Source organism: Microcebus murinus, chromosome 21 (assembly GCF_040939455.1).
Source record: "Microcebus murinus isolate Inina chromosome 21, M.murinus_Inina_mat1.0, whole genome shotgun sequence".
Lineage (NCBI taxonomy): Eukaryota > Metazoa > Chordata > Mammalia > Primates > Cheirogaleidae > Microcebus > Microcebus murinus.
The window spans coordinates 23194478-23207294 of record NC_134124.1 but is presented as its reverse complement, the minus strand read 5'-3'; the positions used below and the strand labels follow the sequence as shown (position 1 = coordinate 23207294).

The window sequence follows — 12817 nt, the reverse complement described above, 5'->3', positions numbered from 1 at the left end:
GTCTGCTGTAGACCAATCTTCAAGGAACACCTTTCAAATGATAGGGATGATCGAGGTGTAGGTGACCCTTGACTTACACAATGGATTTTCATCCAAGAATAGGTGATTTGCTAGGGAAACCTAGAGGAACCCAGGGCTTTATCCAGCCTTAGGAATTATGACTTTCAGGTATCTCAGTGTGTGACTGGGACTATATGAAAATGACTATGCTCTCTTTATGCAGTGCTTTCCAAGCACCGTGATCCTTTTATTAACCTACCACTTAACTTGTCTGACCACCACCAGCATTAGCACAAGTCTACAAAGCATGTACATCGACATTACATAGATGCCATGGCAAACTCTCCATTGCTTTCTAAATTCTAAGACTTGATTTCTTAGCCAGCATTCTCAGATCTCCTTCTCTTTCACCTCACCAGAGTTTTTAATAAAAACAATGTCAGGGCTACAGGGTACCATAGGGCTCATCCATCCCACTTGCTCTATAAGTACATAGTCACTTCATTGAGACTTACTGTGTGCTAGAAAGCATGCCGAGCTCTTGACTTAGATCATCTCATTCTTCTCTCTATACTACAAGGTGCTCTTAACATATATTTTTTGTTGATAAGGATACCAAGGCTTAGAGATAAATAGTTATAACCAGAGAGCTGCTCCCCAAAGCCCATAGAGTATAAGTGGGATGTATGTGACCACATAAAGATTTCCATTTCTAGTTGTTCTCCCATGACACCACGGTTTAGCCCATTTAGGTATTATAAATTTGTGCTTTTTCTTTAGAGGGGCCAACAGAAGAGCAAAGAGTTGGGTGTGTGTGTATTTCCAGAGCAGAGCCTGTCCTTGTTTTCAGGCCTTCTGTGTACACTGCTTGCTGCCAGTAACCCACTGAGGCAAGCCCCTTGCCAGCTCGTGCTGCCACTGCCTTGGTATTTCCCACGCAGCCAGCAAGAGGCCTGCACTTGGCCGGGAAATCAAAGCTCTCATGAAGCTGAGTCAGAGATGGTCTTCTCAGTCCACCCAACTAATTGTTACCCAAATCGGAACATTTTAGGCATGAAAGGTAGACTAAGCTCCCCTGCTGACTGCGCCCCATTTTTTGTTGCATCCATTGGGTTGTAAATTATAAGTGTCAAACCCATGGCATGTTTTGTTGCTAACCTGGTGTCTTCATCCTGCTGGAGACAGCAGTCCTCACAACGACAGTCCCTCCCAGATCTTGTGGGCTGTGTCTTCATCCCTTTCCATCCCTCTTTCTGTTGCTTCTCATGGAAGTTGGGAGAGGGGAAGAATGAATATAATGGGACTTACTTCCTGTCACTACAGTCAAAGCGAGGCCTGAGAAGTGGGGCTCAGAATTGGCAGTGAGTCTTACTGACCCTCTGAAAAGAAGGTAGGTTAGTCTGACGCTTCCTTTAAAGCCTTGTGCCTTCTTTGTCCAAGTAGACCTCACTGGGTGCAGAATAAGGACACACCAGGAAATCATTAATTTGACCTCCGTCTTGCTCCTAGTCAAGGTCCCCCTGTTTCCTCTTGGTTCCCTATTGTCTTGACCTTTTTTGGGGAACAGCTAAGGGAGGTTAATCTCTAACTTAGATTTCCCCAAATTGCTTTAAAGAATCTGTTTCCATATGACAAAGTTGATAGAAGTCATGGAAAGGAAAATCTAGCAATATCTTTGTCCTGGTCCCTTGGCTCTCCCTCCACTGCCGCTGATTTGCATGTGCCAAGAGCCCCTCTTCAGCAAGGAGGCAAGAGTGGAGGATGCATGCTCCTTCCTCGCTCACCCACTCCTCCCAAACTGCTGTCCGTTGTAGCTGTGTCGTAGATCAACTGTGACCCTGTCCTGGTGGAAACCTACTACATAGCTTCCCAAAATATTTGAGCAAATATTCTTCTAAAATAAGCAGATCCAACTGCATTAGCTGTTGAGCATCTGGATGGAGGACTGTAAATTGGGCTGTTATCGTCATGATTGTCCCAATGTTCAGAATAATGAAGCTTGCAGAAGTGAATCTTTTTTTTTTTGTATTATTCCAAACTATTTCTATTTTTAGGTTTTCATACAGGCTTTTTGGCACACATGATTTTCTCTGCCTCACATACAGGGAGAGAATTTGGTACTGCCCCAAATAAAATCTATCGTATGATGATGAGAAATTAAGAAATAGTTCATACTTACTAAGGGTTTATCATGTATAGGCACTTTATAGATATTACTTTAATCCCATGATACCCCTGTGTTAGATACTCTTGTCATTCTGACTTTACATATGAGTAAACTGGGAATCAGAGAAGTTAAAAAACTTGCCCAAGGTTACATAGCCAGATAGTGCTAAAGATTGGGTTTGAACTATACTGTATGTTTTTACAAAGGAAGTAAAAGTCCTAGTTAATAAGAGAACAAATGCAGTCTTGAGAGAGGGAAGATCGACAGAATGAAAAAAGGGAGATGTCTCAGAATCCAGGTGGTACAGTGGCAGAAAGTAGTAATAACAGTAGTAGTGGTACCAATGGTTGCTTTTAATCAAATAAAATTATGTAAGTGCCTTTTATTTTTTGTAGGAGCAAAAAAAAAATTACTAAGTTTGAGGCCATTTCTCAACACTTGCATTACATAGGAGCAGAACTGGATATTGGGAATATTTAAGAAAAGACTGCAATGACAAAGCTATAGATGAATGCAGAGTGTGACTAATATTAGCTAACATTCATTGAGCACTTAGTTCCTGCCAGGCAATATGCTAAGTGTTTGGTATGGCCCTCATATGAGCCTCCCAACAACTGCATATGATGTTGTTTTTATTTTACTGATGAGGAAAATAGAAGCTTGGAAAAATTAAATACATGGTTCAGTTATCAAGTGATAGAGGTGGGATTTGAACCCAAACAGTCCAACCCCAGGGCTCTCCTTCTTAATTTTCCATGGTTTAGCCTGTGCCACAATTTTTATCCTAGGGTTTTTCCTATCAGGCCAGGGTATTATGCTCACCATTGCCAGGAAGCCTTGTGCTGAAGGCATCTTAACAGCTCCTATCACATAAAGAGGTTAGGTAGAATTGGCATGCACACAATCAGAGAGGTAAGAGGGTGCCCCTCCATTTTCCAGTTGTCTATGTTTGCGGTTGGTACCATTGAGTCCTAACAAAAATTTATCCTTATGAAGTAAAGGATAAATGCCTTGTGCTAGGGCAGGACAGTTAAAATGTCTAGGCCTCACCTCTCGAGTTGGACCTTTATCTATCCAAAGTCTTTGCCCCCAGATCACGTGACCTTGAAGTTTATGCCACCTCTAAGATCCAGTACTTTTAATGTTAAGTAGACATTTGTCATTTCTCCATTTCCTTAACTCTGTACCCCAGCGCACCCAGGCAGCAGGCCGGTGGGCCAGGACAAGCAGACAGTGCTTTGGATTAGCACCTGATGCTGTTATTTGGAGCTTTTCTTTAGTGAAAGAATTTTAAAAGAGCCAGAGAAAATAGGACTGGCTGAAATACCCTCATCTGTGCTCTTCCCCTACCAACCCAATCTTTTGCCAATTAGTAGCTCAGTTAAGTTCACTGATTGCCCGCTGAGGTTTGGAAAAAAGAAAGGTGCTCGAAAGTCAGGGATGCCTTCTGGGAGCTCCCAAATTCTGATGACTTTCTTGTGAATTTGGTTTGCCACCTTTGTTACTCTTCCTTTATTGTTTCTTGCCCTTTCTCCTCTCCTTCTTTTTAGAAAATAAATTATTCTACTGATATTCTCATGTTTCTTACCTTGCCTTACTCCAAAATTCTTTTTTTAAAAAAAATCTTTGCAGGGTTTTATATATAAATCTAGGAAAACCAACGAGGTTGAGGTTGATGTGTGATAATGTTTAATGTAGGTGAAGTTTTTTCTTGACCAGAGATACACTCGGTTGTTTTGCTTTTCCACTAACATATGATGTGGAGCAGGGAGGGGCTCCTGCTACTGGTTTGTAGAACTAATTGCTATTTTAATATCTCCTCTGAATTCCTCCAATTTCTAAACAGTGAGTGCTGAGGACTGGTTGGCTTGCCTGCTGGGTGTCTAGCACTGGGATAGGTATTGTGGGTAATTAAAGTTGGGCTTTGTGGGATCTGGTGTTTTATTTGGAAAGACAGCTTGCTCTCATGAAGCAAATTAGAGAGTTACATAATATATTTATATAATCTAGTATTAAATTGGTTTAAAATTCAAGGCAAGGTTCTAGAAGTCAGAGAAAGTGGTATAGTCAGAAGTAGACTATTCAAAAAGCCTATCAAGTTCCTGTTATATATATAGGGATGGATCTCTGTGCTAGGCACCTTATGCTCTCATAACCCTTTTTTTAAAATCATGGGAATATCTGAGAGAATTAATACAGCTTAAGAATTTAAACTGTCTATGGAAAAAAAAGGTGCAACAGTGGGATTGGGAGGGAGCAGAGAACAATATTTGAAGCAAGGGTTTAGATCACATCAGATAGCAGAGGCCAAAGAGCCAGTTGAGAGAGCATGATATTAGTTGTCCTTCCATTGTCCAATCAGAGAATCTAGATTTAGTTAATGTTAGTCATTGGGCCTCAGTTTCCCTATCTGAAAATGAGGGCCTTAGACCAATACTCTTTGAAATCAGTGCTATAATTCTAGTAATTCCTTTTAGCTAGAGTTTATTCCATTGAGAAGGTCCCCAAAGTAAGAAGTGAGCAGTGTCAGTGAGTAGGAAGCACCTTTTTTTCCATCCACTATTGTTCTTTTCTTTTATTGCACACTTGCATATCATGTTTATTTGCAAAAGGATTCTTTGAACTTCATAAAAACAATTTAATTAGCCACAAAATTGGATCTCTCTATTGATACATCTTCAATCAATATTTTTACTCTCTATGCATCAGATTCTGGTATCTGATATAAACCTGAGATTTAAGCCACAATGTTGCCCTAATTCATCTTCCAGATAGTTCTATGGGATGCTAGTTCCTTCGGATCTTAATAGATACCCCTTGGGAGGTAAGAGGGAGAATTTTCCCAGAAAGTTTAGGAAATGTTGAGTCAAACAAATTCAACTGGTCCTTGCTAGAGGACTTTGCAGAACTTTTGAGATACTAACATGCACCGTGAATACTTTAGAATCAGTATTCAGCATATCCCAAACTTTGTGAACACGGAACCCTCTTTTACAAGGATCTCCTTACCGGAAGATATATTGGCAATGGCTGAAGTGCATTTTTATTTCGTGTTAATGAAGCCAAGTCATGAAATTCAGTCAGAAGTGTTTGGGCTGGGATAGATGTGAGAAAATCATCTGAAATATTTGCAGGGTATCATTCAGATTAGACCAGGAATGTTCAGAGTCATTATTCTTTAATGCTGCAAGGCTTTGAACGAAATTTCCCTCATATTTTGCATCTGGTTTTAGTCAGTACACACTTGGCATTAGATGCCATGTGATTTTCTAGGACAGCTATATTTAAAGATAGTTGGTAACCACTTAGCTCAGATTGGAGAAGCCAAAGTTTCCTTGCGGTGTGAACCAATTAGCCTCACACAGGGGCTACACGTTGTCTTCTTCATCCAGATGAATGTTGCATTCCCAGAGGTAGGGAACGGAGTCAATAGAAACCACTGGGGAGACCTGTGGGTGAAGATAGTTGGGTAAATAGCTGTTTGGGGGGCTGAGAAGCAATTTTGCCACTTGAATCACAAAACTGTAAAACAAAGTCTTAAATGCAGTTCTCGACTTCTTTCTTTCTTGCTATCTGTCTCTACTTTCCATTCTTTGTACACATAGCTCAGAGGAATGATTGTAAACAAAAAGACGATTTGCTTCTCTGTGACATTAAAGAGTGAACGGCTAAAATGCATATCTGTATCCCGCTGGAAGTTTCCCAGGCCTTTTTGCCCGGCCTTTACTTTTACTGAGCCACAGATAACGTCACGGAATTTTGGGGGGCTTTGAGAAACCTTTTTCAGTCCTCACATGCTAGCTTTCTTATTTTGTGATGAAAAAGAGGCTGCAGAGGGGTACAGTGACATGTCCTGGGGGCATATTAACAACTTATCGCTGGGATCAGAGCCCGCTCTCCTGACACCCAGTCTCGTCTCGATTTAGCTTTTGGTTGCACCAGGTTTTCTCATGAGATTATTTTAGACTTTTAACATACTTTCGTAAATTTACCAAACCTTCCCAAATTTTATACCTAATTGCACCAGCACGCTAATGATTTATCTATACCACGTTGTATATGAGATACAATTCCACTAAAACCAAAAAGAAAATTAAGGTGGAGAAAGACATTATGCCAAATATCACCTTTTTCAAAATTTCATAATAGAGATTTGAGTCAATGTGAATAGTTGTGCCTGTTTATTTTACACATATTGAGGCTTACATGTTTAAATTGAATCCAAAGTTGATTAAATGCATGGATCTAAAATAATCCCTAGTGACCTGATTTGTCCTAAATATATATTTTAAGGTCTGTATTTAACCTATACTTATTGACCACTATCATGTGGAAGATGCTTGATGCAAAATTATGAATTTTATTTGTTAAAGAATTAAAAAAGCAGTCTGCATCAGTTGCATTATCCTTTGAATATGACTTTGAAGGACAACTTTCAAGCCCAAGTAATTTTATGGGGAATCGTTTCTAAATGAGCCAGCATATTAAAAAAAAACAGATAAAAATGATCTAATGGTGTTTTTAATATGGTTACACAGTTACAGCCATGCTCACCTTATTCCTAAGCATGCTTTAGTCTGTATTTTTATTTTTAATGACTGAGGCACTTGAAATCTATTTTCTATGTTGATAATTATGGGATAGTTAAAAAGGACTTTAAGATGACATTTTCAGCTAGTTGTTCACAGTATGTTAAGGCGATACAGGTATGTGCCTGTCACTTGAAAAAAGGAACCACAGAAGTGTGGTGTGTTTCTAATTTTAATACAAATCAAGGAAACAATTTATACCTGGCTACAGTCATGTGACTTTTATGAAGAAAATGGATATCCATACAGTGTATTCCTTTCCGAAGTGTGGTGGCTGCCTGAAGCCCTGAACTTACAAGCCGTTAAGCCTTCTTCCTTACACATCCTTTGCTGGCTGTCTCTTTCCTAAAGCCACAACTCCTTAATTTGGGATTCAAGCACACCACCCGAAGATTCCGACCTTCCCTTTCAACATCCTCACCCACCATTCATCTTGACTTATGTTCCGGCCACGCTGACTTGTCAGCCGCTCCTTGTGCCTGCAGTGACTTTCTCCCTGTCTCATTCATGCCATTCCTCCCCCCAGGATGCTGTCCCCTCCTTTCTGTCCTCATGTCCCCCTGTCCTTTAAGATCCTATATAATACCACCTTTTTCTGTAAAATCTTTCCTGACAGATCCAGGTAAAAAATATTTTCTCTTCTGTCTAAATTCCTATATTGTCTTATCTCTACCATACTATGTTCCAATACCTTTAATTACCTTATTTTACTATTGTGATATAGGGGCATGCCTCTTTCTTGAAGGCAAGGTCCATGCTAAATTCAGCTCAGTCTTCTATAGTTTTTAGCACAGATCTTTGCACATTAGGAGCATTAATGAAAATTTGTTGGATGATACTACTTCCCCTTTCTTCTCTTCTCTTCGTTCATTCATTCAAACAAATGCTCCCTGTTAGCAACTGTTGTGTTTGATGACGATTCAAAGTGTCAGTACTAGATAGATTGTAGTTTAGTTTTTGTTAATGCATGTGTGAGTAGGTGGTTTCTGTTTAGATATATTTGTTGTATAATAACTATGCACATAATTGCCTTAGTGTAAATCTGTTAGTGATGGTGAAGACTAAATAGTAATAAAAGTAACACTTGTTGAGTGATCGATATAGGTATGCCTTTCACTAGACTCATTACAGGTGTTATGTTAATTTATATATTAACACTGTAGATAGCTAGTCCCCTCCCTGTGTCCTCCCTGACCTCACCAATAATGAAACTGAAGGTCACAGAGGTTGAGTGATTTTTCAAAGGTCCCACAGCTGGTTATGTGCAAAGCGTGGATTTGAACCAAAGTCTATCTGACTTCAGAGTCTGACTTAAGCATCTAATATGAATGTGGTGAAACTCACTTATTCAGAGAAGTGTTAGAATAGCCTCGGCTCTGCAAAATTCAGCACGAAATCAGAGCAGCAAAAAATAAATAAATAAAAAGACTTTAAAGTAATCAGAACAATATTTTTTTGTCAAACTATGTAATCTGTTTTCCCAGGTTACAGCAAATGAGAAGAGCAGACTAGAGGCAGGTTGTGTGTGGAGGCAGGTTGTTGGATACAGGCTTAGGGCAAGCTGATGGCCTGATGTCTAGGGTAGCAATGGAAAACCTAAAAAGCAGGCACAGAACTATGTTACTGTGCAGCTCATTAATGACTATTTATAATGATGGTTGCCCTGAGTCATCAAGAAAGAACTGGCAATTATATTCAGTATATTCTGTTTAAAACAGCAAGATGTGTGCAATCCATCCTCAAAAGACCTTTTGCAAAAGTAGTCGTGGGGCTACAGGATTAAAAGGGATTTGGCTTCAATTTTTGTGGTAGTGTCCACTTATGTAGCATCTCTTATACTCCTGAAAGAACATGTTAAATGAAGTATTACTGGCAATATGTGCAAGTATTAATGTATACAGTATACAATTATGAACAGCACCACAAAACATGTTAGAATGAGACGGTGTATCTTATAGCATTGATACATTTTTTTTTTCTTAGAATTTTACAAGACTCGAAAAGTCTTTTGGTGAAAGGTGAATTCATTCTGTCTGTTCCATCTATATAGTCTTTCGGCCCTCGTATTTTTCTTTCCTAATTCCATAGGCAAAGAGTCTACCCTGTAAACTGCCGACTTTGATAACAAACATTCATCTCCTTTCATGAATGCATCTGGCTTTCCTTTTTCTTTTATATTTTAATTTTCAAACAAACAAGCAAGAAACACAGGACCCTGAGCCAGGCCTGAGTAGGGAATGATGTTCCTTTTTGACTGGATTTAGAAAAACAAGCCTTGAGAAAGAGCTCATTGTGCACTTTCAAACCACTGGGACTGGCGTTGCTGGTGTCTGACCCTCTCCTTCTGGAATACCCTGGACCTCAGGAACTCACCAGTGCATTTCCAGCTCCCAGATGGTCAGGATGGGATCCAGCCTTTAATAGGACCCAATTGGCACAAGATCTACATCCTGGGAAGAGAGCTGGAGAAAGTTTATTTAAAAAATAAATTACAAAATAAATAAATAAATAAACCCACAAAACCAAAGGTAGTTGAAGCATACTGTATTTATTTTAGCCTTTTTCTCCCAAATCTGTTATTTTGAAAGATGATCATGTTGCTGTTTTGTTTAGTACAATTAACTACATTGATTTAAGGATCCGGTTAGATTCCTGGTCAGAAGAACTGGGCAGTACATTTCTGTGAATGCTTAATGAGGGTATCAGGAAGTTTGTGTTGGTAAAGTAAAAAAAGAAAATTTTTTTTAAAAGAATTCTCAATGGAGTGGTGTTAATTTTTTTGTGTGGATTCATAAGGGACTTTATTGAATCGTCATCTTAATTATTAGTGGTAACTAACAGTGTCATGATATTTATTCATTGAATGTTCAATAAGTTTTTAGTGAGTGCCTAGCAGTTCTAAGCCCCTAAGCAGACCCCTGTTAAACATAGTGAAAACAAGAAAGGGCCACGTTCATATGCTCAGGGGCTGGTATGCCACTTGGGGGACACAGACCATAAATAGAAAAGTATATCTGCATCTCTCTATTATCTGTCTGTGGCTATGCCTTATGTCTGCATTGAGAGAAATTTCAGACAGTGTTAACTAACACTGCTGACTACTCAAAAGCTAGATTTTAGATCCCTTTTTAACTCAATTCCTGAGACTTCAATTTCAAAAGTCTCCTCTGACATTCATACATAAAGTTTATCTTTGGGGATTCATGTGACTCAACATATTTTGCTAAACATTGGTTTAAAGTTATTTTCTTAAAAGGACGAAAGGAAACCAGAATGTTTGCGAAACAGTAAATGCCTCCGCTGGCTTTCTCTCACGTTCCTTGAGAAATCATCTACTGCCTTTGAGACAGGCAATTCTTGGGAATGAAGGAATCTGTGTTATGAAACGCAGAGAACTCTGATTAGGGAACAAACCAAAATACACTGAGGGACTCAGGAGAAGAGCTGGCATCTAATTTATGTTGTATCCACTTCAGGGAACTAGAGATATAATAGGAAGATTTAGCCAGTACAGTCGCCAAGAATATATACTTTCCATATTTCAGCTTCCTTTAGGAACTCCTAAAAATAATATTGTTTAAATGCCACGTCTAACTGTAAAAAGATGAATGTTTCAGAGTGGAGGGAAAACAACTTTGCAAGTTTGGTCACTGACTCTGTGATATCTCTTAAAAATCCTTAGTTTGATTTGGTTTCAGAGCTTTAATTATGCTTTTATGTTACAGTTTCCTTATTTAAGTGTCTGCGTCGTGTCCATCACTCAGTACCCCCTGCCTATCTCGAAAGAAATGGATATTATTATCCTAGTTGAGGAGGAGGGAGAATGCTGTGAGCATTATTAGTACATAAATTAAAAAAATTAATCTGGAAAGTGCTTTGAGGTCCCTAGAGAAGCCCTACCCAAACACAAAGCATATTAATATTTTTATCAGCACATCTGCAGAGCAGATAGGAGCTGGTATAATATAAGATTGGGTAAACTAAGGCACAGAGTGTAGTAATGGGCGAATGGGCTAGCCTTAGAATCTAGACCCCTGGGTGGGTAACATCAAAAAATCCACAGAACCGGTGCCCACTTTCAGCTTTTTCTAGTCATAAATGTTAATTATTTTTCCAGATAAGAAACTTTTCCTTCCTTTTACCCCTTCTCTTTGAGTCTTTGCTTATTTTGGACATTTTTTTTTCCCTTTTACTTTTTAGTGCTGAAGGTGATTAAGGTTAAAATACTAAATCCTAAGACTAGTGATGAAAAAATCACTGGTGTGCTTTCTAGTAATCCCAGTTATTTTTTGGCTTTGTGGCTTGGAACTCCAAATTGCGTTTATTTTATATAGTCCCATTGGTTGGAAAACATGCATAAAGACTTATCTTGGAATTGCTTTTTTGTTTGGCTGGGGAATCATTTTTGGCTTGCCTTTTACCAGCGAGAAAGTTATTTTGAGTACCTACTGTGTTCCCAGGAGCTTTGAGGGTATAGGAGAAGCTGAAGAGATACAATCCCTGCCCTCGAAGGTAGAGGTAGGGTGCAAAGTACATATACCAGGAATTATGGAAAAACAATAAGCTACAGTATGGGGAGACAATTGTGGTTATACAATGATGCTCATTAGTCAGGCTGACTTGCCACTTCAGTTGGTTTCCTGATCATGCTTCTTAACTTTCCTGAAACTCAATTTTCCTCATCTATGAACCAACTAATAACCATATCTACCCCCTAATCCTATAGGATATAAATCACTGAAAGGGCTTAACACGGTGCTTGACACATGGGGAGAAGACACAATGAAGGTCATGATTGCTGGTTCATCACTGAGGTCATTATCTTCATCAATTTAGTGAGACCTAGAGTGGCACACATAGTACATCCTGCTTGCTCTCAGAGAAGACAGTAATTCCCAAGACTTGTACTTTGCCCCCAGAATGCTACAACATATTCCCAGTAATGTTCCTCATTTACCTGCTGTGTGGGCCAAACTTGATGCTATGAAAGGCTTTCGAAAAATCATTTGGAGAATTGTCTTCTCCCCTCCCCTGCCCCTCTTCTGGGCTTGCGGACCATGTGGGCTGCCTCTTTCGAGTTCCGTATGCACAGCTGCATGATGCACCAGGAGAGGCCCCATCTTGCTGCCTTTGTGTCTGGGGCTTCATCTCCGTCATGGTGACAGCTGCTTCACTCTGCACCTGTAGGAGGCCTCACCTGGCCAACCCCCCACAGGGCTCTTCTAGTCCTGTGCTCTGAGTCTGGGGGAGAGAAAGTATTCGTGCAGACAGCTCAGAGGAGATGCTGCCGCTGGCACATCCTTGGCGTGCTGGCGGCCTTGCCTGGGGCCCTGCAGAGACTGCGTGTGTTTCATCTTAATGCAACACTTTAAAATCATTTCTTCTGAATGTAACATTAATGCATTTTTATTGTGGAGCAGTTGGAGAATTCAGAGAGGCATGCAGAAGAAAATAAAATTACCCGTAACTTTACCATCTAGAGGTAACTTGCATTAACATTTTGGTGTTTTTCCCTGTAGTCTTTCTTTTATGCAAATATCCATCTAACTCTTATATAATCACATGTAATACATATTGCCCCAAATTGATTATTATTCTACTTTTTATTTTTAGTAATGTTTTTCTCATAAAAAAGTAATAGCTTCCTATGTACAGATTTATTTGTTCCATAATTGTTTACATGATTATTATTTCCTGTACAAGTTTGGGGAATTTATACACACAGAAATACCACACATAGGAGAAAGCAAAAGATAGAGAAGATAAATCATGTCTAATATTGTCGGTCTAGAAATAAACACTCTTAACATTTAGCGTAAATCTTTTGTGGGCTACTTTTTAAAGTATTACTTTTTAAAGTTTTTTTAAAAAAATCCCATCTTATCACTTCTCACTGGAGTCACAGACCTTTTTATATCTTCTTTTTTATCACTTAGAGGAAATATGAACAGTGGTCTCATGCTCGTATTGACATCTGAGTGCTTGAGACAGTCAGATAATTAATATGAAGAGCAACTTCAGTCAAGAATGTGAGTTAATATTATCAGGTTAAGAACAGGGA

The 12817-nt window shown here is 39.2% G+C and overlaps 1 protein-coding gene across 3 annotated transcripts in view; it reads left to right on the top strand.

Moving 5' to 3' along the window:
* The window catches only part of EBF1 (EBF transcription factor 1), a 390172-nt gene that overhangs the window by 290608 nt on the left and 86747 nt on the right, over nucleotides 1-12817 (top strand). The gene's annotated exons all lie outside the window — the stretch shown is intronic.